At 32.9% G+C, this 25,000-nt stretch overlaps 1 protein-coding gene and 1 long non-coding RNA gene across 5 annotated transcripts in view; both read right to left on the bottom strand.

Annotated features, from left to right (window-relative positions):
- The window catches only part of LOC145258892 (uncharacterized), a 381,700-nt gene that overhangs the window by 350,622 nt on the left and 6,078 nt on the right, over positions 1–25,000 (bottom strand). The gene's annotated exons all lie outside the window — the stretch shown is intronic.
- LOC145258881 (uncharacterized) lies at positions 2,649–5,275 on the bottom strand. Its single transcript, XR_013864109.1, has 2 exons — positions 4,347–5,275; positions 2,649–4,104 (listed from the first exon to the last, which is right to left on the bottom strand). It is a non-coding gene; the product is annotated as an uncharacterized LOC145258881 (long non-coding RNA).

The following is a 25,000-nucleotide window of genomic DNA, read 5'->3' on the forward strand; positions in this document are numbered from 1 at the left end:
GTAACAACAAGATGAACTCCACTCGTAATAACAAGATGAACTCCACTCGTAACAACAAGATGAACTCCACTCGTAATAACAAGATGAACTCCACTCGTAACAACAAGATGAACTTCACTCGTAACAACAAGATGAACTCCACTCGTAACAACAAGATGAACTCCACTCGTAATAACAAGATGAACTCCACTCGTAATAACAAGATGAACTCCACTCGTAACAACAAGATGAACTCCACTCGTAATAACAATGATGAACTCCACTCGTAATAACAAGATGAACTCCACTCGTAACAACAAGATGAACTCCACTCGTAACAACAAGATGAACTCCACTCGTAATAACAAGATGAACTCCACTCGTAACAACAAGATGAACTCCACTCGTAATAACAAGATGAACTCCACTCGTAACAACAAGATGAACTCCACTCGTAACAACAAGATGAACTCCACTCGTAATAACAAGATGAACTCCACTCGTAATAACAAGATGAACTCCACTCGTAACAACAAGATGAACTCCACTCGTAATAACAAGATGAACTCCACTCGTAACAACAAGATGAACTCCACTCGTAATAACAAGATGAACTCCACTCGTAACAACAAGATGAACTCCACTCGTAATAACAAGATGAACTCCACTCGTAATAACAAGATGAACTCCACTCGTAACAACAAGATGAACTCCACTCGTAATAACAAGATGAACTCCACTCGTAACAACAACAACAACAACAACAACAACAACAACGACGACGACGACGACAATAATAATAATAATAATAATAATAATAATAATAATGATAATAATCTAATATATAAACGGCTATATGTCTGTCTGCCGATCTGTCTGTCTGTCTATCTTCATATTTTCAAACTCTATCTACCCCGAAACTAAAAGTCGCAGAGCGGTGCTCGGGGGCCTCAAATTATAGGACTTTTTTACAGGCCGTTCTTTTATGGGTCTTTAGTCGGTTTAAATTGTTTTTAAGGGGTCAAAACTGGGTTAAAATTTTAAAAATTGTTAAACATTTTGCACATTCATCTTAGTTTATTTTTCATTTTTAATTGGTTCATATGCGTGCTACGTTAGTACAGTGTTAACATCAGTTTCGTTTTTGATTCTAGCTTATGGCACTTTAAAAAAAAAAACTCTTTAAAATCACGACTCTATAATGATATATACGAAATCTTGACAAATTAAAATATCATATTTAAGCGTATTTTACGACCAGGCATAGCCCCCCCCACTAATAATAATAATAATAATAATAATAATAATAATAATAATAATAATAATAATAATAATAATATGTCTAAACTTTTGTTTGATATCATAATTTAGAAATTTTATTATTACCAGTTTTTTCGGTAGATCACCGAAGTTAAGCGATGTTGAGCCTGATCAGTACCATATGGGTGACCATTTGGGGATGTATGTAAGAGGATGTCGACATCTTCCTGTAAAAACTGAAAAACAAAACAAAACAAAACATAACGTTGTCAATTCCCCTGAGTGGTGACATACAGGCGACAGGGGACGGCTTGTGAATTTGCTATTCCTCAGACACTTCCTTCTTTGGAGGAAGCCGGTTCAATCCGCCTAGGATAAATGCCGCTTTTGTTTGTATATCTGTCCGTTCTACTTATTTGTGAAGACTCCTGGGCCGATCTGTGAAATTTTGTATGGAATTTTGTTATGATAATGTACAACGAACTAAGGGGTATGATACTTGTTCAATGACCAGATGAGGATTAATATGGCTTAGTCACCACAGTACCACATATATTCTAGAAGTTTTCTCGGTAACTACTGAGCCGATCTCGATGAAATTTGGCATGACGCTTTGTTATGATAAGGTGCAGCGAATTATTCATTATAGTATCGGTTCAATGCGCAGTAAGGGGTTAATATGGATTAGTATTCAATGCGAAAATGAGCACAGATTTAACCATATTCAACAATCAGTTTGGCATAATATAACCATTCTAAGTCAACAGACTATAACCTTTTCCGTTATATATATATATATATATATATATATATATATATATATATATATATATATATATATATATATATATATGTATGCAACTTTGTCTCTGTCGATTTGAAAATATAGAAGTGTTAAATATTCGTTTATCATCATTCAATCCCGGGCAACGTCAGGTATTTCGGCTAGCATATATATATATATATATATATATATATATATATATATATATATATATATATATATAATTTACATTCTTAAAAACGTTTCGAACAAATTCAAAATCCTTACTGCTACGTCCATAGTAGTGAATGAATTCGTAGAACCTACTTTCTGGCATCTTCAAATAACGAGTCTAAACGGCACCACTTCGTTGAATTAATCTACCCATTTATTTCGTAGTGTTAACGAATCTATTATTTAACTTTTCGCTCTCTTTACATTTGTTTTCGTCCTTTGTTTTGATTTGGTTTTGTGATCTCTTCTTTTAGTTTTGCTAAGAGAATTTTGTTAACTTTGTTTTTAGTTTGTGGGATCGATAGTTAACACCGAAAAGCACAAACGGTTGATGCGTGCTGCGCATGGCGAGCGAACACGACTGCATAGTTGCACACGAGTGCGTTTTGAAGAATCGCTGCAGGCATTCATCATTTATTTATTTATTGTTCTGTGTTTAACAACCACAACTTACTCCCCGATTGAAGAAGGGAAAGAAATCCCATTGTAACATTTTTTTTACCACCTTAATTTCAATGGATCATCGTTCTGATTGTAAATTTTGGATCGACCAGTTGTCTCTTTTATTTTTTTTTTCTGATATAGTTTTTATCCAATCATTTAACCTTCGTTTTTTTCTCTTCTTTTTTTAAATCTATTTACTCTCTTTATTTTTATATCCAATCGTTTAGCGTTTTCCCTTTTCATTATTATTATAATCATTTAGCCTTTTTCCCTCTTCTATCCAAAGATTTAGCCTTCTTTCTTTTTTTTTACATCCAAACATGTAGCCTTCTATCTCATTTTATTCAACCATTTAGCTTCTTTTTTTTTTTACATATAAGCATCTAGCCTTATTTCTCACTTTATCATTCGAACCCTGTTTGAACATATGGTTAAGTGTTAGTTTTGTTCATTATTCATTTAGAACTGCTTTAAAGCTTCACCGTTCACTCATTTTGCGACCAAATTTCAAACAATTTTTACAGTTCATAGGTCACCTTCTCAGATATATTTTGAAATAAAAATTTTCAATTTTCTTTCATTAAAACAAAAGTTATAATAAAAATACTGGCGTTCAAAAGTCCCCAGAATAGTAAATAATGTGAGAGACGTTTTTTTTTTTCTGATTGGTTACCATGGCAACTTTTTTGTCGTCGACACCTTCATAAGTCACAGCGGGAATGTCGCTCGCATGTCATCTTCTTTGGATTATATAGAGAGTTTACAAAAGTGAGGCTCTTTGTCGTGCTAGGGCTGATAATCGTTCGGTTACGACGTCACCCGTTAATTCTATTTCTCTCTTTCTTATCCCTTCTTTCTGTTTATTTACTTAATTACATCTTTTATTTGATTTTTTATTTAGTCAATTTAAGAAGTTGATAATAATTTTTTTATGGATTGTTGACCATGCGTATGATATTGAACAACAAAAGAAAATATTATTTCAAAGCAAAGTCTGGAAAAATCATAGATTACATAGAAAAATGGGAACACGAAAAGTAATAATATTAAGATTAAGCTTAGAAAAGTAAAAGCACTAGTTGTTAAACTTGGAAAAGAAAAAGACAAGATATTCTAGTAAAAAAATATAATAAATTTATAACTTAAAATATTGCAGCATAAAGAATTAATTATACAATGTTAAATTGAATTTAAAAAAAATTACTGGTGTTGCAATATTTTACGTTATAATTTATTATATTTTTTACTAGAATATCTTGTCTTTTTTCAGTTTTAACAACTAGTCCTTTCATTTTTCTGAGTTTAATCTTAACCATATATACTTTTCATGTGCGCATTTTTCTGGGTAATTCAACCATTTAGTCTTCTTTCTTTTTTACATATAAACATCTAGTCTTCTTTCTCATTTTATTCAACCATTTAGCCTTCTTTTTTTTTACATCAATACAGCTAGCCTTCTTTCTTATTTTATTAAACCATTTAGTCTTCTTTCTTTTTTACATCAAAGCATCTGGCCTTCTTTCTTATTTTATTAAACCGTTTAGCCTTCTTTTTTTTTACATCAAAACATCTAGCCTTCTTTCTTATTTTATTCAAACATTTAGCCTTCTTTCTTTTTTACATTTAAGCATCTAGCCTTCTTTCTTATTTTATTAAACCATTTAGCCTTCTTTCTTTTTTACATCAAAGCATCTAGCCTTCTTTCTTATTTTATTCAAACATTTAGCCTTTTTTCTTTTTTACATCAAAACATCTAGCCTTCTTTCTTATTTTATTCAACCATTTAACCTTCTTTCTTCTTTGCATCTAATCATTTGCGCTTCTTCATGTTTGCATTTAATTATTTATCTCTTTTTGGCTTTGCACCCAATCATGTAGCCTACATTTTTCATCCAACCATTTCTTGTTACATCCAATCATTTACCTCTCTTCCTTTTTTACATCCACTTATTTAGCCTTTATTTTTGTTTTACATCCAGTAATTTTTTTTTAAACACATCATGTAGCCTCCTTTCTTTTTACATCCAAATATTTACCATACTCCCGTTTCACACCTGATCATTCAACCGTTTTTCATTTTTATATCAAGTCATTAATGTTTCCTTTTTATTCAATAACTTAGTATCCTTTAGCCTGCTTCCATTTTTGCCTCCAATCGATTAACTTTCTTTTTTATCCAATCAATCAGCTTATTTTCGTTTTATTTTTAAAAACTTTCATACAGCAATTATTAGTATTTCTGCATGTAATTTCTATTTGATAAGATCCCCTCTTCGTTTGCCATTTGCAACCTATAAAATATTTTCTTTTCTGTCTACCTTAACTTTTGAAATTACATCACCATATTATGGTTTATTTTTACACTAAAATGACCTAAGGTAAGAATTATCCACAATCAGATTTTTTGTTTATTCTTTATTTATTTCGATTAATGTCTATATTCTTATATTTCTTCTCCTTACTGTCTTACGCACGTTTCGCAGCCCATGATGGAAAACATTGTCTATAGTCTATCAGAAGCCGGAAACATAACTTCATTGAGCTTGCTATTTTAAACAATTTGAACGATAATATGAGAGAAATATACCATAAGAATTTTTTTTCACATACACCCAAGCATATATATATATATATATATATATATATATATATATATATATATATATATATATATATATATATATATATATATATATGTGTGTGTGTGTGTGTGTGTGTGTGTGTGTTTTATGTCTTAATATTCCAGTTTTGGAATTTTAATTGTACACACATGCAAACATATGTGTTCCTTTTATTAGCTGTTATATTTCTATCCCTAAACACGTATGTAGGATGCGTTTGGTGATGTCATTATGGGGGGGGGATGCATAAAGGGAGCTTAACTTGAAACGGATGTGCCTAGAATCGTTAATATTTATACTTCCCCACCTTGATATGCACAGATCAAATGATGGTTTTCTTGTTAGTTTCCAAAATTGGACTAAATACTGATACACCAACCAAGTTATACAAATTTGTTGTGGTGCACAAATAAGTTTTTATGTCGCATCAGAAATGAAGTTTTTTTTTTACACTAATTTTATTTCGGAAGAAAACGGTTGTATTAATTTTCCAGTATAGTTTTTCATTTAAAATATAAAAAAAAGTAATTATAATTAAATTCTCTTATTAAAACATTAATATATTGGAAGAGGGAGCAAAATAATTTTTTTTGAGAGATGAAACATGACTACATCCATTCCCTTATTCGATGGCATCGATGCCTCCGTTCAGTCTTGAAAGACAAAGGATATCCTGCAGAGGTAGCTGCGCGTGTGATTGTGTGGCAAGCGTTTCGCAATCACCAACCACACCTCTCCTGAATCGGCACTGTTTGGGCCCAGTGGCAAGGAGAAGTCCAGGACGACTGGAAGCAATGCCAAGATAAGCAAAGAGCACATACAGCACCTAGAAGTCTCAAATGGTCAGCCATTTAGTACTGACCAGGCTCAACGTTGCTTAACTTCGGTTATCCAGCGAGAACCGGTGTATCAACGTGATTATGCCGTATTCATTCCCTTATTATTGACATAATAAATTAGCCATCAACTATATGTGTAATGCGAAAGTTTAGTATTGCAAGTTAATCGATAGAGAACTAAAGCCATTCTGTTATGCACTGCCACAGAATCACAAATCCTATTCCCATTTGAACTGTTGCATATAAGAAATAAATTTATATGAAAAATATTTTCGTACATTCCTTAGATATCTATCTATCTGTTCGGACCAATGTGACTCTCTCTCTCTCTCTCTCTCTCTCTCTCTCTCTCTCTCTCTCTCTCTCTCTCTTTCTCTCGATTTCTATTTCTTCCATCGGCTGCCTTTGATCTTCAGGATCACAGTTTGCGACTGTGCCGTAGAATCCACAGCAATACATTTCTCACCAGCTCTTGCTTGCTTCTCTTGCAGTGATCGGTGTGGCTCAAGCAGAGACGATGGTAAGAGGAGGGGTTAAAGAGTGCTGAATTACAGCTATGGTTGAAAATTGCCTCAAAAGGGAGCCAGTGAAAGGAATTAGAACCTTTTTATTTTAACGGCGAGTCTGACAGCTGATAACCCTGCCAGATAGAAAGAGAGATGGCGTGGCTGCCGATGTGAAATACATTTTTCTTTGTAACGGCAAAAAAACGAAAAGTCGAAAATATGAAACAATATTGCTGTAAAAGTGATTATTTGGAGATATCTAGCGAGTGTTTAGGCTAGAGTTTTGATTCGGAAGGTCAAAGACTGAAGTCGCCCAGGTACATGAGAAAATTGTAAGTGGAAACCCTGGTTCTGCGGAAAATTACCTGATCGGGATGTATGGGAGAGGTGGCTGATTATTCAACCAATATGAACCAAGGTGTAACGAATTGGACGTAGATAGAAAACCTATGTTTGCTCCCACTCACACCCTGCATTCATAAGGCGCTGCAGAGCTAAGAAAATCAGTCTGGAGTAAGTTTTGAGCTCAATTTTGGAGTGGAACTCAGAAGGAAATTGTCCACCACCTTACTCATAATTCCGCGAAACACCGATTAGCAAAAAATCACCAATAAAATAAAAGAAAGAAAGCTCTGTTTAACACTATCGCATATTGATCTAGCTGAAATTTTGCATGTGCAATGATTTATATCTCTACGGGTTATGTGGCAAATTACAGCTCTGAACTAATTGTGGTTTCTGTTTTACAGGTGTTTCAACTGAGTCAGGTGTGAAATGGAGCCTGTTGAATGTCGAGCAGTGATCAGTTTTTTTTTTGTGTTTGAAAGGACGCACACCACAGGAGACTTTTGATGAAATGAAAGAAACTTATGATAATGCCCCATTATATGACCTTGTAAAACGCTGGCATCGTGAATTCAAACATGGCCGGAAGTCTGTGGAAACAGCTACCAGACCTGGTCGCCCCCTTCTGCCATTGATGAGGCATCTGTCTGTTAAGTTGAGGCTGCCATTTTGGAAGATCGGCGGATTACTATTCGCCAAATAGCCCAAGATGTCACGATTAGTACAGGGTCTGTGGAAACTATCATTCATAACCCTTTGCATATGCATAAGGTGTCTGCCAGATGGATTCCCAGGTTGCTCACATCATTCCAGAAGCGAGAACGCGTCGAGTGCTCGAGGATGAATTTGGAGAGGTGCCAAGAAGATGAGTCAAAGTTTTTCAAAAGACTGATTACACAGGATGAAACCTGGGTCCATCACTATGATCCAGAGACCAAAGCCCAGTCAATGCAGTGGAAGCACTTGGACTCACCACCTCCAAAGAAGGCAAGGGTGCAGCCCTCCGCTGGCAAGGTCATGCTCACAGTCTTCTGGGACCAGGACGGAGTAGTGATGACAGATTTCCTGGCAAAGGGTACCACAATTACAGGAGCCTATTCTGCTTCACTTTTGAGGAAATTAAGGGAAGCTATCAAAATAAAGAGGCGGGGCAAGATCAGCAAAGGTACCCTCCTCCTGCAGGACAACGCCCCGGTCCACAACTCGCATGTCGCCAGATAAGAAGCACGGGCGTGTGGTTATGAAATCCTTCCCCATCCTCCCTACTCTCCTGACCTTGCACACTCTGACTTTCACCTCTTCCCAGCCATGAAGTTGTTTTTGAAAGGAAAGCGTTTTCCAGATGATGCAGCCTTGATGTTTTAAGTCACGTCGTGGTTGGAGGACCAACCTGGGGTGTTCTACAAAAACGGTCTCCAGAGCTGTATCAAACGATGGGAGAAATGCATAACTCTGGGTGGTTCCTATGTAGAGAAAGACTAATAACTGTGCCAAGTTTCGTTGCTCTACTGCTATGGGAAATGGGCCAGGGGCATTACTTATTGTACGCCTCTCGTAATCTCAACCAGATGTAAATGTTTGATAAAACCAAATAGGAGATAAGAACAAGTACTTAATAAAACATGTTAAACACACTTTGAAAAAGAGTTAAAAACATATTTAATTTTAAAAAGGAAACACTAAATAAATGGATAGTCCTTAATCCGCGGAGTTTCGAAGAAATACTTTCCTTCTCATCAGAGGGTATGATTTAACAAAATGCGGGATCGGATTTTGCTTGCAATGACGGTAAAATCCAAAGATGCAGAATCCAAGAAAGTTAGTTAAATTTCCATTCACACAAGTAAAATCCAAGGGAACCGCGTAATTGGAAGATGATCCAAAGTAATCCAAAAGGCAGAAATCCATGGAATAATTCACAAATAGGTACAAGGAAATGGAAAAGAATTCCAATATATTATTAAAAGAAAGATAAAATGTGCGAAAAAAAGAAATGGATAAAATATACAGCTCGACTGTCGAGGCTAGATTCAATTCAGGAAAATGGGTGAAGAAGAAAGAAAAAGAAGGGAGGAAAAAAGTTGAATTGTGATTAGAATAATTATTCTAATCACAATTCAACTTTCTGCCTTTTTAATTACTTTGGATCATCTTTCAATTACGCGGTTCTCTTGGATTTTACTTGTGCGAATGGAAATTTAACTAACTTTCTTGGATTCTGAATCTTTGGATTTTACCGTCATTTGAAATTTTACCCTTCACCAGACTATCCATTCACGTGAAATCACTTTTTTATTCACCCTATTCCCTCAGCTTCACTTTTTGTTATCAAGTAAGATCTATTACTTACTTGTAGTTTCATTTAATATTTTTGCAAACAAAATCCGATCTCGCATTTTGCTAAATCCTACCCTCTGATGAGAAGGAAAGTATTTCTTCGAAACTCCGCGAATTAAGGACTATCCTTTTTAAAATTAAATATATTTTTAACTCTTTTTCAAAGTGTGTTTAACATGTTTTATTAACTACTTGTTCTTATATATATATATATATATATATATATATATATATATATATATATACACTTGTGCCCGATATTATTCATACCCCCTCTTGAAAATTGAGTTTATTAGGTGTAACTTTGTAAGAGTTTATTGTTTACGGCCATATTGATACATATTCTTAATAAACCTCTTCTGATCATTTTCGTAATTTTAAAATCTCGGGATACTTGTAATAAAAGAAATATACATCTATTTATAAAATCTGCAATGTTCAAAAATAATCATACCCCCTTATTTGTTCAGTATTTATCGAGTTTCTGACTGTTTGTGTCCTGTTTGATTCTTATTTTGAATGCTTTTATACAACCTTTGATTAATTTCATTTCGTTTTTTTGCATTTTTCAGAAATTAAAATGATATCAACCGAAAACCAATGAAAGAATAAAAATTATTAGAATGGGGAAGAAAAAGAGCTTAGTAATGATCTTAGGACTAAAATTGTGAATTCACATAAGGATGGTTTAGGTTACAAGTCAATTTCCAAGAAATTTGAGGTCCCTACAGCAACAGTACAGAGCATCATCAAAAAATTCCAGAGCCACCACACAACAAACAACTTGATTGGTAGAGGAAGGAAAAGGAAACTGTCTGCTAGAGCCACCAGGAATATTGTAAGAAGTGTTAATGCAAATCCAACCACCACTACTAAGGACATTTTAGAAAATCTGGAGTCTTCTGGCATAAAAATATCAAGGCAAACATTGCAAAGGACTCTGCATGAAAATGGTCTGAAAGGAAGAAGACCAAGAAGGACTCCATTGCACACCGGAAAACACCTTGCAGCACGTCTAAAGTTTGCTAGGGCCCATGTGAATTCTCCAGAGTCCGTTTTTTCAAGTATTTTGTGGAATGACGAAACAAAAATTGAATTGTTTGGCGATATCGATGCTTCTTACGTTTGGAGGAAGAAAGGAGAAGCTTACAACCGAAAGAACACCATACCCACGGTGACACATGGTAGTGGTAGCCTAATGTTTTGGGGCTCCTTTTCGGCTAGTGGTCCAGGTAGTTTGGTCAAGATAGATGGAACCATGAAGAAGGAGCAATATTTGGAGATACTCCAGAAAAACATTAGACAGGATGCGGAGAAGCTCCATTTAGGACCAAACTGGGTCCTTCAACCGGATAATGATCCAAAACATACTGCCAAAATAGTCAAGAAATGGTATGGTTTGAGGATAATCAAATTAATGTTTTGGAATGGCCTAGCCAGAGTGCCGACCTGAACCCTATCGAAAACCTCTGGCGCATATTGAAAACTGAGGTTAAAAAGCGGAAACCTAGAAATTTGAGGGATTTGGAGAACTACTGCATTGAAGAATGGTCAAAAATCAGTGTTGATGCTTGTAAAAACCTTGTTGATAAATATCCAAAACGGTTACAGGCAGTTATTAAGAATAAAGGGCATGCTATTGACTATTAGTAAGAGAGGTATGAATAATTTTGAACCAGTGCCATTATTGTTTTTCTTTGTATAATGTTTCAAACTTGCATAATTTATTTATTTGTTGAGTTTAAATTAAATGCTTATGCTTGATTTATTGTTGAAATCCCTTTAATATTGTCTACCTTCTGGTTTTAGCAATATTCTTATAGAAATCTCAAAGATCCGAGGGGTATGAATAATATCGGGCACAAGTGTATATATACTCCCATTTAGCCTTCTTTCTTTTTACATCCAAATTTCTATCTTTCTCATTTTATTCAATAATTTAGTCTTCTTTCTTTTTTACATCTTATTATTTGCGCTTCTTTATTTTTACATGTCAGTATTAAGCTTATTTTGGTTTTGGTTTTTCCATTTAATTATTTAGTCCTTTTCGGTTTTGCATTCGTTCAAAGGGTTGAAAATTCGATATTTAAAAAAAAAACAAAAAAACAAAACAAAAAAAACAGAAAAAAAACAAACAAACAAATAAAACAACAACAATAAAAAACAAAACAAAATAAAACATTATTTAATTTTGATTTTTGTCAAATTAAATTTAACGTTGATATTTAATTTCCTCAGTTTACAGAAATAATTAACTGAAATTTAAACGTTCTTTTTATGTATTTTTTTTTTAAAGATTTTAACATTTGGGTAAGGTTTGGTTGGAATTGTCTTATGGATTAGAATTAATTTCAAATGACCGCCATCTTACAAAGGAAGGTAAAATAATAATAAAAAAGATATTCAACAACAATTAGAAGTCATAGATTTTTGGACCGAGAATACTTCACTCTTTGGCAACTATAGGACAACATTCAACAATGTCCAAATTGTCTTTTTACACATATAAAGAAATCAAGACCGATATGTCAAAAATGTTGTGGGAATGGAGTCCTTGGAAATGAGCTGTAAACTGAAGCCATAGTTGTTTACCTTGATATGTCAGAGTTAGACACAAGAGCGATTTTAATGTAGAAGAAAATCTATATCCATCAAGAGTGACACACTGGATTGGAACGAAAATGAAAATGGTCTCAATCTACATAGATTCCTCTTTCACTAACCGAAGACAGAACAGATAAAGCGCAATATCAGAACAGATACTACACTTTGTTCCTAGCAGAAAAGTCACGGCCACAAAGTGAGTTCTTTCTTACACAAGTAGGGGCTCAGGTACAGTACGTATCCTTCCCCCCAAAATGTTTAAAGTTGACCAACTAAAATGGCATTCTAAGAGTAAATGGGCAAAGGAGCTTATTGTAAATATTAAGTATTTTCCTAGTTTGTGTTTCATTCACCATGACTTATCCCATTTGTTTTTATAACAAACACTTAAAAATACCTTCATTCTTCTTTACATGTCAAACCGAGGGTAAACCCTGGCACATTTTATTCACTCAGTTAGCCTTCATTTTTTACATCTTATCATTTGCGCTTCCTTATTTTTACATTTCATCACTTAGCTCTTTTTTATGTTGGTTTTTACATTTAATTATTAGCCCATTTTGGTTTTGCATTTTGGTTTTGCATTCCCAAGTGAGTTGAAAATTCGATATTTCAAAAAAAAAAAAAAAAAAAAAAAAGAAATGTAAACAAAGGTAAAAAAAATAAAACGTTATTTAATTTTGATTTTCTTCAAATTAAATTTAACGTTGAAGTTCTAAGATGTGGTTTGCTTGGGGCTCCAATAAGATTTTTTTTTTTAGAATGTAAGCTATAGCTCTGTTCGGTCCTAAAAGTCATCCATCATGAAGGGGGGAAATTATTACCGGTCACCTGGTGCGCCCTTACACATGAATGCTGACGAGTCTGTTCTACATTATTTTTATAACCTTACAACTTTGCTGAAAGTGTAAAACAGAGACCCACTCCCTTTTTCTGATCACTTGATTGATTTTAAATTCACCCCTAAAAGGAAAGCTCCTCCATGATCCGAGGGTTCATCAGAAATTAAGGAACCCTAAAACTTAAACAATATTATTTTCATATTATATACCCACTTATTAAAAGAATTGCCATCGACATTGCATTGTGTCCATCTGGTTCACTGAAAATCGCGTGCTATTTTTAGATTGTCGCGAGTTGCCTGCGTCGAGTGTCTTCTATTTCCGAGAGACTTGCTCAACAACATGACCGTAGCAGCGTATTGCTGGATTTGATCGGAAAAGAAACTACTTCTAAAAAGAAAAGGAAGGAAATAAAGAAAGAAACTACTTCTAAAAAGAAAAGAAAGGAAATAAAGAAAGAAACTACTTCTAAAAAGAAAAGAAAGGAAATAAAGAAAGAAGCTACTTCTAAAAAGAAAGGAAATAAAGAAAGAAACTACTTCTAAAAAGAAAAGGAAGGAAATAAAGAAAGAAATACACTAAACTACGAGAAATATCTACATCATATCTTGAATTACTGGTTATATTTTACAGATGCACTATTAAGTTTGTTTTTTTTCTTTTTAGAGAGAGAGAAAGTCTGTCCGTCTACCTTAAAAATCAGTATTTGATACATTGGCTTAATTTTGAGTGCACTCACTAATCAATGACGGCGGACACGGGCAGATCGATAGATGTAGAAAGAAATTGATACATTAAATATGTATTTACATAATGAGAACATCGCTTTGCATTTCAGACATGGGAGTGCGTGCATAATTAATGAAAAGAAAAATACGTGAGGGTTACGTAAGAGTGAGATATGAGGACTGTGAACAACAACAAAAAAAAACATACTGTACATATACGCATGTAATAGGTAAACATAGCAAGACTTAACACGTCTGATGATATTTATTTGTTGTTATAATATATTAGTATCATTATGTTGTTATGCATCGTACAACAGAAAGTTAACGTTGAAAAAATACCAAAATTTAATAAAGAAGCTTGACAGCTCTATGTTTTTGTTGACGCGCTACTACTAGATTAAAATATAGAATCAATTAATTTAGAATCACATACACGCACACACACTCACACATACATATATATAAGGGCTCCTTCAGTCTTTGACAGACTATGGATACCCACGAAGGGGTGACTGCGTGTGAAATTTTTGTGGCTGGAGGTGCGCAATCTACAACCATACCTCTCCTTAGTCAACATTGTTAAATACCAGTGGCAAGTGAAGTGTATGCACAGGACCAATGGAAACAAATGCCGAGATAGGCGGAGAGCACATATAGCGTCTAGAATTCCCAAGTGGTCACCCATCTGGTACTAACCAGGCTCAACGTTGCTTAACTTCGGTGATCTGACGAGAACTGGTGTGTCAACGCGATTATGCCGTCTTTATTTTCTTTCTTTTCTTTTTTTGAAGTAGTTTCTTTTCCAATCAATTCCGCTGATATATATATATATATATATATATATATATATATATATATATATATATATATATATATATATATATATATATATATATACTAGCAGGGAGATCCGACGTTGCTCGGGGTTGAATGATGATCAAGGAATGTTTCACACTCCCAAATCCAGGCCATTATCACCGCACAAGCAGTAAGGCCAGGCATATAAAATTAACAGTAGGTTCTTGATATGACAGGGCGCGTTCGAAATGAATGCTTATGTTTAAATTATAATTGAAGCATGATACTTGACTTTTGCATTTTAAACTTTAATTCAAATCATTATATATAAAAAATAATTTGATAAAACTAACAGTAGGTTACCTGCAGTGCGATGTATTGTGGACTAAGTAACTGCAGTGAAAGCGTGTAAAACTTCAACCCGGGGCACCGCGATAGGTCTCCAACTAGAGCAGGCAATCAATCGATTGCATTGAAAAATGGGCGATTTCAACGATTTCGATGACAATAAAAATGTTGGTGTGTGAAGCATTCGTTGATCATCATACAATCCCGGGTGAGGTCGGGTCTCTCTGCTAGTCATATATAATGGGAACACAATTCTCGCAAATTCACGAAATATCTTTTATTAGTAGCATAAAATTGTTTTATAGCATACAATTGTTTCCCAGCATACAATTGTTTTATTGCATACAATTGTTTTATAGCATACAATTGTTTTATAGCATACAATTGTTTTATTGCATGTAATTGTTTCCTAGCATACAATTGTTTAATAGTATACAATTGTTTCCTAGCATACAATTGTTTAATAGTATACAATTGTTTCATAGCATACAATTGTTTCATAGCATACAATTGTTTTATAGCATACAATTGTTTTATTGCATGTAATTGTTTTATAGCATACAATTGTTTTATTGCATGTAATTGTTTCCTAACATACAATTGTTTTATTGCATACAATTGTTTTATAGCATACAATTGTTTTATAGCATACAATTGTTTTATTGCATGTAATTGTTTCCTAGCATACAATTGTTTCATAGCATACAATTGTTTCCTAGCATACAATTGTTTTATAGCATACAATTGTTTTATTGCATGTAATTGTTTTATAGCATACAATTGTTTTATTGCATGTAATTGTTTCCTAACATACAATTGTTTTATTGCATACAATTGTTTTATAGCATACAATTGTTTTATAGCATACGATTGTTTTATTGCGTGTAATAGTTTCCTCGTATACAATTGTTTTATAGCATACAATTGTTTCCTAGCATACAATTGTTTCATAGCATGCAATTGTTTTATAGCATACAATTGTTTTATAGCAAAAAATTGTTTTATTGCATACAATTGTTTCCTAGGAAACAATTGTTTTATTGCATACAATTGTTTTATTGCATGTAATTGTTTCCTAGCATACAATTGTTTCATAGCATGCAATTGTTTCCTAGCATACAATTGTTTCATAGCATACAATTGTTTTATAGCATACAATTGTTTTATTGCATACAATTGTTTTATTGCATGTAATTGTTTTATAGCATACAATTGTTCCATAGCATACAATTGTTTTATAGCATACAATTGTTTTATTGCATGTAATTGTTTCCTAGCATACAATTGTTTCCTAGCATACAATTGTTCCATAGCATACAATTGTTTCATAGCATAAAATTGTTTTATAGCATACAATTGTTTTATTGCATACAATTGTTTCATAGCATGCAATTATTTTATTGCATGTAATTGTTTCCTAGCATACTATTGTTTTATTGCATACAATTGTTTTATAGCATACAATTGTTTTATAGAAAAAAATTGTTTTATTGCATACAGTTGTTTCCTAGCATACAATTGTTTCATAGCATACAATTGTTTGATTGCATGTAATTGTTTCCTAGCATACAATTGTTTCATAGCATACAATTGTTTGATTGCATGTAATTGTTTCCTAGCATACAATTGTTTCATAGCATACAATTGTTTGATTGCATGTAATTGTTTCCTAGCATACAATTGTTTCCTAGCATACAATTGTTTCATAGCATACAATTGTTTCCTAGCATACAATTGTTTCATAGCATACAATTGTTTCCTAGCATACAATTTTTTCATAGCATACAATTTTTTTATAGCATACAATTGTTTTATAGCATACAATTGTTTTATTGCATGTAATTGTTTTATAGCATACAATTGTTCCATAGCATACAATTATTTTATAGCATACAATTGTTTTATTGCATGTAATTGTTTCCTAGCATACAATTGTTTCCTAGCATACAATTGTTCCATAGCATACAATTGTTTTATAGCATACAATTGTTTTATAGCATACAATTGTTTTATTGCATACAATTGTTTCATAGCATGCAATTGTTTTATTGCATGTAATTGTTTCCTAGCATACTATTGTTTTATTGCATACAATTGTTTTATAGCATACAATTGTTTTATAGCATACAATTGTTTTATTGCATGTAATTGTTTCCTAGCATACAATTGTTTTATTGCATAGAATTGTTTTATTGCATGTAATTGTTTCCTAGCATACAATTGTTTCCTAGCATACAATTGTTTTATAGCATACAATTGTTTTATAGCATACAATTGTTTTATTGCATGTAATTGTTTCATAGCATACAATTGTTTTATTGCATACAATTGTTTCATTGCATGTAATTGTTTCCTAGCATACAATTGTTTCATATCATACAATTGTTTCCTAGCATACAATTGTTTTATAGCATACAATTGTTTTATTGCATGTAATTGTTTTATAGCATACAATTGTTCCATAGCATACAATTGTTTCATAGCATACAATTGTTTTATTGCATGTAATTGTTTTATAGCATACAATTGTTTTATTGCATGTAATTGTTTTATTGTATGTAATTGTTTCCTAGTATACAATTGTTTTCTAGCATACAATTGTTTCATAGCATACAATTGTTTCATAGCATACAATTGTTTTATAGTATACAATTGTTTTATTGCATGTAATTGTTTTATAGCATACAATTGTTTTATAGCATACAATTGTTTCATAGCATACAATTGTTTTATAGCATAGAATTGTTTTATTGCATGTAATTGTTTTATAGCATACAATTGTTTCCTAGCATACAATTGTTTCATAGCATACAATTGTTTTATAGCATACAATTGTTTTATTGCATGGAATTGTTTTATAGCATACAATTGTGTTATTGCATGTAATTGTTTTATAGCATACAATTGTTTTATTGCATGTAATTGTTTCCTAGCATACAATTGTTTTATTGCATGTAATTGTTTCCTAGCATACAATTGTTTCCTAGCATACAATTGTTTCATAGTATACAATTGTTTCATAGCATACAATTGTTTTATTGCATGTAATCGTTTTATAGCATACAATTGTTTTATTGCATGTAATTGGTTCATAGCATACAAGTGTTTTATTGCATGTAATTGATTCATAGCATAGGAAGTGTTTCATAGCACACAATTGTTTTATAGAATACAATTGTTTCATAGCATACATTTGTTTTATAGCATACAACTGTTTCGGCCTTCCATCAAAACTCCTAAAATGTTCAAAATGCATGAGGAGTTACTCCTCAATGCTTCGAATACAGAAGGTAGCTCACCAAACAGGGAAAACCATACTACATTGGTGTGGCTTTGGGGAGGCTTATGGCCACAGAATTTCAAATGAAGACTAATGGTCACTACCAACAAGAAATCAAAGATAAGCGGTTGTTGCGATAACGCAAATTAATTTGCAAATGTTACTGAAAGAGTTGGAGAGTATTGGAAATCTGGGGAGACTTGTTGTAACTCATACTCCAGGGATACCACAGGTTGTTCTACAAAGGGAATTCTTTGATGATGCCCTATGTGAAAACTCATAGTGAGTGAATAATAATCTATGTATCTATAAATCTATGTAAAGCTCCTTTCTTAGAACTGCACGGCTGTGGAACTCTGTTCTTGCTTTCCAGCTGACTGCAATATGGTCGTCTTCAAGTCTAACATAAACAAGTTCTTGATGAGCCGTCTCCTTAAGTAATCCAATTTACCAAATTTCCACTATTAACGATTACTACGATATTCTCCAATAGACTACCGTACACTCATTAACCCTTAGCCTCGAGTGGTCCCCGGGCCTTTTACAAATGAGTCACCATATATATACCCGCAATCCAAAAATATTCATACTTTCTATTTAGCCACATTTCATATATGAATTATTCTTATTAACCCAAAGGAAAGCATTCAACAATTGTTGAATATTTTTATCTAGAGTAAAGATTTTTTCCGACTTTATTTTAGACAGCTGTGCAAGTTTGAGGTGTTTGTCTGACTTGCTATTTTCATTCATGCCTTACCTCACGATTTGGCATGGTTTCATCTGAAGGCTAGAAAAGGGTACTTGTTTTACCTGCTAAACTTAGCGTAACGGGCTGATGTCAAGAAAGAAATATCCTTTTATATATATATCTATCTATATATATATATATATATATATATATATCTATATATATATATATATATATATATATATATTATTCACCCCCCCCCACACACACACATCATATATATATATATATATATATATATATATATATATATATATATATATATATATATATATATGGTGTGTGTGTGTGGGGGGTGAATAAACATTCGTTTTCATTATAGTGTGTAGGATATACAGGGTGTCCGTAAAGTTACTATACAGTCTTATCGTTTTATTGTATTATATTTGTATTAATAGTTAATATTTATTTTTTTTACAGGTTTATTTAATCAAGCATGACTATATAGTAACTTTACGGACACCCTGTATAATAAAGGAAGATATGAGACGATGGTATAAAGATGACTTGAATATTTTTCTGTGGAAAAAAGTTTGATTCAATTGATTTCGTTATATTAAATACCATCTTTCGATGTGCAACAGACAATAAAAATGACGTACACTATAGTATATAATCAAAAATCAATTCACCCTACTTCTCCATTTCCTCTTCATTTTTCTTATTATACTATCTTTTATCTTTATTCTCCTTCTCCTGTCCACTATCCATTATCTTTCCTTATTCATTTGTAATACTATCTCAGAGATGAAATACATATGTGATGAAGATAAATAATATGCCGAAACATTATATGGAATGAAATAAGTCTTTGCCACATACAATAGTATCTAGTCATCTTTAACACACACACACACACACACACACACACACACAGTATATAATGCGTCGGAGTATGTTGTAAAGAAATTAATAGAATGCTCAATTGTAAAAGTGTGAGGGCTGCAAAATATTTATTTAAAAAACTATATATAGTTTCATTGACATGAATAGACATTACTGTTTAGAAAATGCCCTTATAATCTTATAATCCAATCCAAACCTTCGGCGACTCACGAAATGAAGACAGTTTTTAAAATGTGTGATCGCTGTCCACCCCTCTTAATTTTTTTTTTTTTACTGTGTTCATTATTACAATCTCGCGTGAAAAGCTAAGGCGGAAGTTAAGAAGAAAACCTGAGAATATGTATACAGAAAACGGACATGCCAGAGTGATTAACCAAAGACGCTCATTAATACATAAAGAATAGTTAGAAGGGAAGGATCACAAGCAACTATAGAACGATAACCTGCTTACCAACAGCATGGAAAAGTTAATTGCACATATGAGAAAGCCGATGTATGACTTTCTTAATAACCATAAACTACTTACAATGAACAGAAAGGATGCAGAAAAGCGACATTTAGAGATATTTAGCCTGTTATATATTTTTATTTTACTTGAGGGTCATTGCTTATCAAGGCCTGGAGGTCATTTTAGGATAAGGGCTAATGAGTGAGACAAAACTGTGACGGTTAGTAACAGCGAAACTTGGGTAGTGTTTAATTATATGAGGAACGGCTCAACAAGAACTTATTTACATTAGACTTCAAAATTACCACGTTATAGTCAGGTGGGAAGCATCCATACGGTATTCGTTTAGTTTTAGGCACAGATAAATTGTTGTTGCAGCTAGATGAGTGTTTGCTGTTGGTTGGTTGTTTTTGTTTTACAGCATATCAACCCTTTTCAGGTTATTTAATGCCGAATCCAGTTATTTTGAGGAACAATTTTTTTTAATAGAATATATATTGTTTGTAGAGTCGGTTCCTATTTAACCCATAGATGGGACCCTAACAGGTACTACCATTCCAGGTTAAAGTGGTCCTGGGAGCAATGACAATTAAGGGGTGGCTCCATACTCCCCAAAGCCCGCAAGCTCGGGCCTCACCATCGGATATAGTTTAAGGTCATATCCACGACCAGAGGGTTTGCTACGAAAGTTTTCATCAGAAGGAGACCATAAATGTAAGCTCCATCGAGCATCTACCATAAAAGTTACAGTAGATCAAAGATAGATTCGCAACGTCTCTTCATAGATCAAACGATAATAAATAAGGTAGAAAAACAACATAAAAAATATGATCATGTTATGAAGCGACTGCAAGAAAGACCACAACACATTTCCCAAGCATAGATAATCGAATTCAAGAAATCTATCATTCTTAGTGAGAAAGCAATGGAAACACAGATATTGGAACCGACAACCAGAGGACATAAACTAAGATAGATAAAAATACGGAGAGTTATTTTCCAGTGAAAGTCTCTATCACCGTTATTGTTAACCCTAGCCATGATGCTACTCAATAACATACGTCGGATATAAGTTCACATGCACAAAAGAAAGCATAAAATACTGCATGTATGTAGGCGACCTGAAAAAAAAAATGATAAAAAAAGTTGATAACCAGAATTTTCTGAACATTCAAGTGTGCACTACTGGAGGTGAAAAGGGAAAACATGAAACCACAAAGCGCATGTGACTATTCAATCAAGTGGAGAACATGCTACCAATAAATATTTGTATATTTCGGAAGCAGACACCATCAAATTAACATAAATGAAAGAAAAGATTGAAAAAGACTACCTGAGTAGGACAAGAAAACTCTTAGAAACCAAATTATATAGTAAAAACTTTTTCAAAGAATAAATATATAAGTAGTATTCTTGGTAAGACATTCTGGGTCTTTATTGGCTTGAAAGAATAATTCAGATATCTGGACCAAAGAACTAGGAAACTAATGACCACGTTCAATGTACTACACCCGAGGAATGATTCTAACCGACTCTATGGAAAAAGGAGAGAAGGGGAAGAGAACTGATAAGTATAGAAAATTACATAAATAAAGCAAATATATATATATATATATATATATATATATATATATATATATATATATATATATATATATATATACCTTGAAAATACATAACACGAAGAAATTCGTTGTAATGTCAATAATTGTAGGAGAATTTAAAACTATTTAAAAAAATCTTGAGTAAAAAGGAATGCATAAAATTGGAATCAGAGGAATGATTGGCCATATACAACGAATATTGAAAACATTTCTTTAGAAAAATCGTTGAGTGTGGAAACCAATACATATAATCAACGAAAGCCGATCAGCCACATGTAACTTGAAATAGTAATAAAAATAGAATGACCATATAGAATCAGCATGGCACGAACTCAAGAGAACTGAAACTGAATGAAATCCAATAAGTTGATACACATCAAATAAACATACACACATACACGCCTGCGCGCACACACACACACACACACACACACATACACACGTACACACATATAGTGAACACCAGCTTTGACGGGTATTATACAAAAACGTCATCACAAATCAGACTTCCACTGGAAGGGTTCGATGAGTACTGAAATCTTGAGAAACTTGCAACCCCAAAGAAGAACAACAGTCGTAGTCAGAGAGAAATCAATGGCAAACGGTTGTTGCAATAACAGAAAATGATTTGCAATAGTTATTGGAAGAGGCGGAGAGTGCTAGAAATTTGTGAAAACTTGTTGTTACTGAGACTCAAGGGAACACTACTTGTTATTGCCAGTAAGTAATTACTTATAAAAGCATGAGTGAGTGTGAGAACGCCCTCGCGAGTGAGAAATATAAATTGGCTTCTGTTGGACGCAAGTGCACACGTGTACACCTATAAAAACTCCATCCACTCTTAAAAAAGAGCAATGTGCATTTATTTGTATATACATACTCGTTCCGCCACACAACAGTAGAACTGACCAACGAATAAGAGAAGTGAAGTCAGACCCCGTTTGAACGTTCACATTATTTCCACAAGAAGAGGTTTTCATTTTTTAGCTTCTGCTTTCTATACCGATTTATACGTCTTTCCTGCTTTTCTTTTTTGTATTGTATTTTCTTTTGACGTCATTTGTTTTAATGTCTAGTCTCCAATTCAAGTTTTTGGCTGAAACGCACGCACGCACGCACGCACGCACACACACACACATATCGATTATAATGTTGTCGTTTCCTAGATTCTAATCAAATGAAACTTTAGTGTATATAAAATAGTGCTCAACAACATGTAGAGTTGTATTATAGTATAATTTATTTCATTTATATAAACACTATTGGATACATATGTGCATACATGTTTCAGCTGCGATCTCGAAATCGAAATCGAAATCGACCTCCTCAAGCCTAGAGATCAACTCGAACTCAGTCCGTGTAATTGACTACATCTGTGCATATATGTTATAGCTGCGATAAAGTTCGAATCCAATAATGTTCGTATAAATAAAAAAAAATATTATATATATATATATATATATATATATGCGTGTGTGTGTGTGTGCGTGTATATATGTATACACACACACACACACACACACACACACACACACACACATATATATATATATATATAGTAAGAAAATATATTTATAGTCAGGAAGCTACAGAAAAACGTTTATGCTTCATTCTCAGGGTAAATCATCTGGTTAATTGCTCTACTAAGCTGTACTCAGGTATTGAGTACTATTGAAGTAACCGCTGAAAAATTTATGTAATATACAAGTGTACACGATCCATTATAAACGACGGAAAAATATGCTTCGTCAGTTTTTCAATAATATTCATAGAAAATATGTTTTATTGTTTTAACTTTTCAATTTGAGACGTTTCCTTTCTATCTTATATTTTTTTCTTAAATGGGGAAGTCATTTTATTATGACGATTAGTGTTAACATTGGCGAAGCATAATATTAATTTCGTCATGTTTTAATGAGTGGGAGGTACACTACAACCAAATAATTATGACGATTTTTTAAGAACGACGTTCTTTTGAAAAAAGAAGAAAAAAAGAAAGAACTGTTGCTTGCGACTCGACTGTTTTTAACAGGTGCCCTCTCACGGCGGCTAAGCTTTGATGATATTCGCGTAAATTTAACGCTCCAAAAGAAGGTTGCTATGGAACGCGTTGCCTCAGAACAGGTAACAACAGTCCATTAAAAAAAAGCCAACAAAGATGATAGTTGGATGCTGCTACATTAAAAAATAAAATGAAAAATAAAAACCAAAATTTAAATAAAGTAATAAATCGATAGCTAATACTCAACAGCTCTGCCGATAGAACTGTTGGATCGATACTGAACTGATAAGAAACTGTGAAAAGATCGATACTAAAACAATAAAATGCAGAACGATTGAGCGACACAGATATTAAATGATAGTTGATATAAACTACTAATGAAGGAGAGAGAGAGAGAGAGAGAGAGAGGGAGAGAGAGAGAAAGAGAGAGAGAGAGAGAGAGCAGGAGGATGGACAGAGAAATATATTCCAGATAGATTATCTACCTTAGCAAAATAGAAGGATGTATTAAATATCTCACAGGTAGATTGCATGTCTGAGATTATCTATCGAATATAGATGATCTAATCGAATTAAAATAGATTATCTTTGGATCAATCGATATATTATATATATCGTTAGATAAGTAGATACTTATAATCTATACAAGAAAGATATATTAATTACATGTGATATATATATATATATATATATATTTACACACACACATAGACACACACACATATATATACTTTCATATACATGGACACACACACATAGATATATATACACATACACACACACTTTCTCACACACATAGACACACGCATATATATTGCTAAATATGACGGACAATATATATCTGCATGTTTTAGTTTTGACTTTTGATCGTTTAATATTTAACAAATATATTTAAAAGAAAATCTTAATCAGAACAAAGTCGGTACCGCCAGTTTCAAATACTAAGAAAGGGTATTTTATAATAGGCCCCAGCGAACTCTCTTCACTGTGTTTTTATGCCTGTCTCCTTCGACGCTGTTTTGATCAAATGTAATGCATATTTAAATAAATATTGCGCTCTTCTTTGGTTCTTAATAATCAACCAGACTGCTGACGGTTTATTCTTTCCATACATACAAACATTTGTATATATATATATATATATATATATATATATATATATATATATATATATATATATATATATATATACACATATATATATATATGTGTGTGTGTGTGTGTGTGTGTGTTTGTGTGTGTATGTGTTTGTGTGTGTATATGTGTGTGTGTATGTATGTGTTTGTGTGTATGTGTGTGTAAGATATATTAGTTCTGAAAGTAAAACCTCCTATTTTTTAACTCAAAATGTTGAGAACTACAAAGACAGTAGTGGTATCATTAAAATGAGTGAACTTTTGTGTAACTGAATTTATTTT

The sequence above is a fragment of the Euprymna scolopes genome, chromosome 3 (assembly GCF_053919585.1).
Source record: "Euprymna scolopes isolate OS-2025 chromosome 3, ASM5391958v1, whole genome shotgun sequence".
NCBI lineage: Eukaryota > Metazoa > Mollusca > Cephalopoda > Sepiida > Sepiolidae > Euprymna > Euprymna scolopes.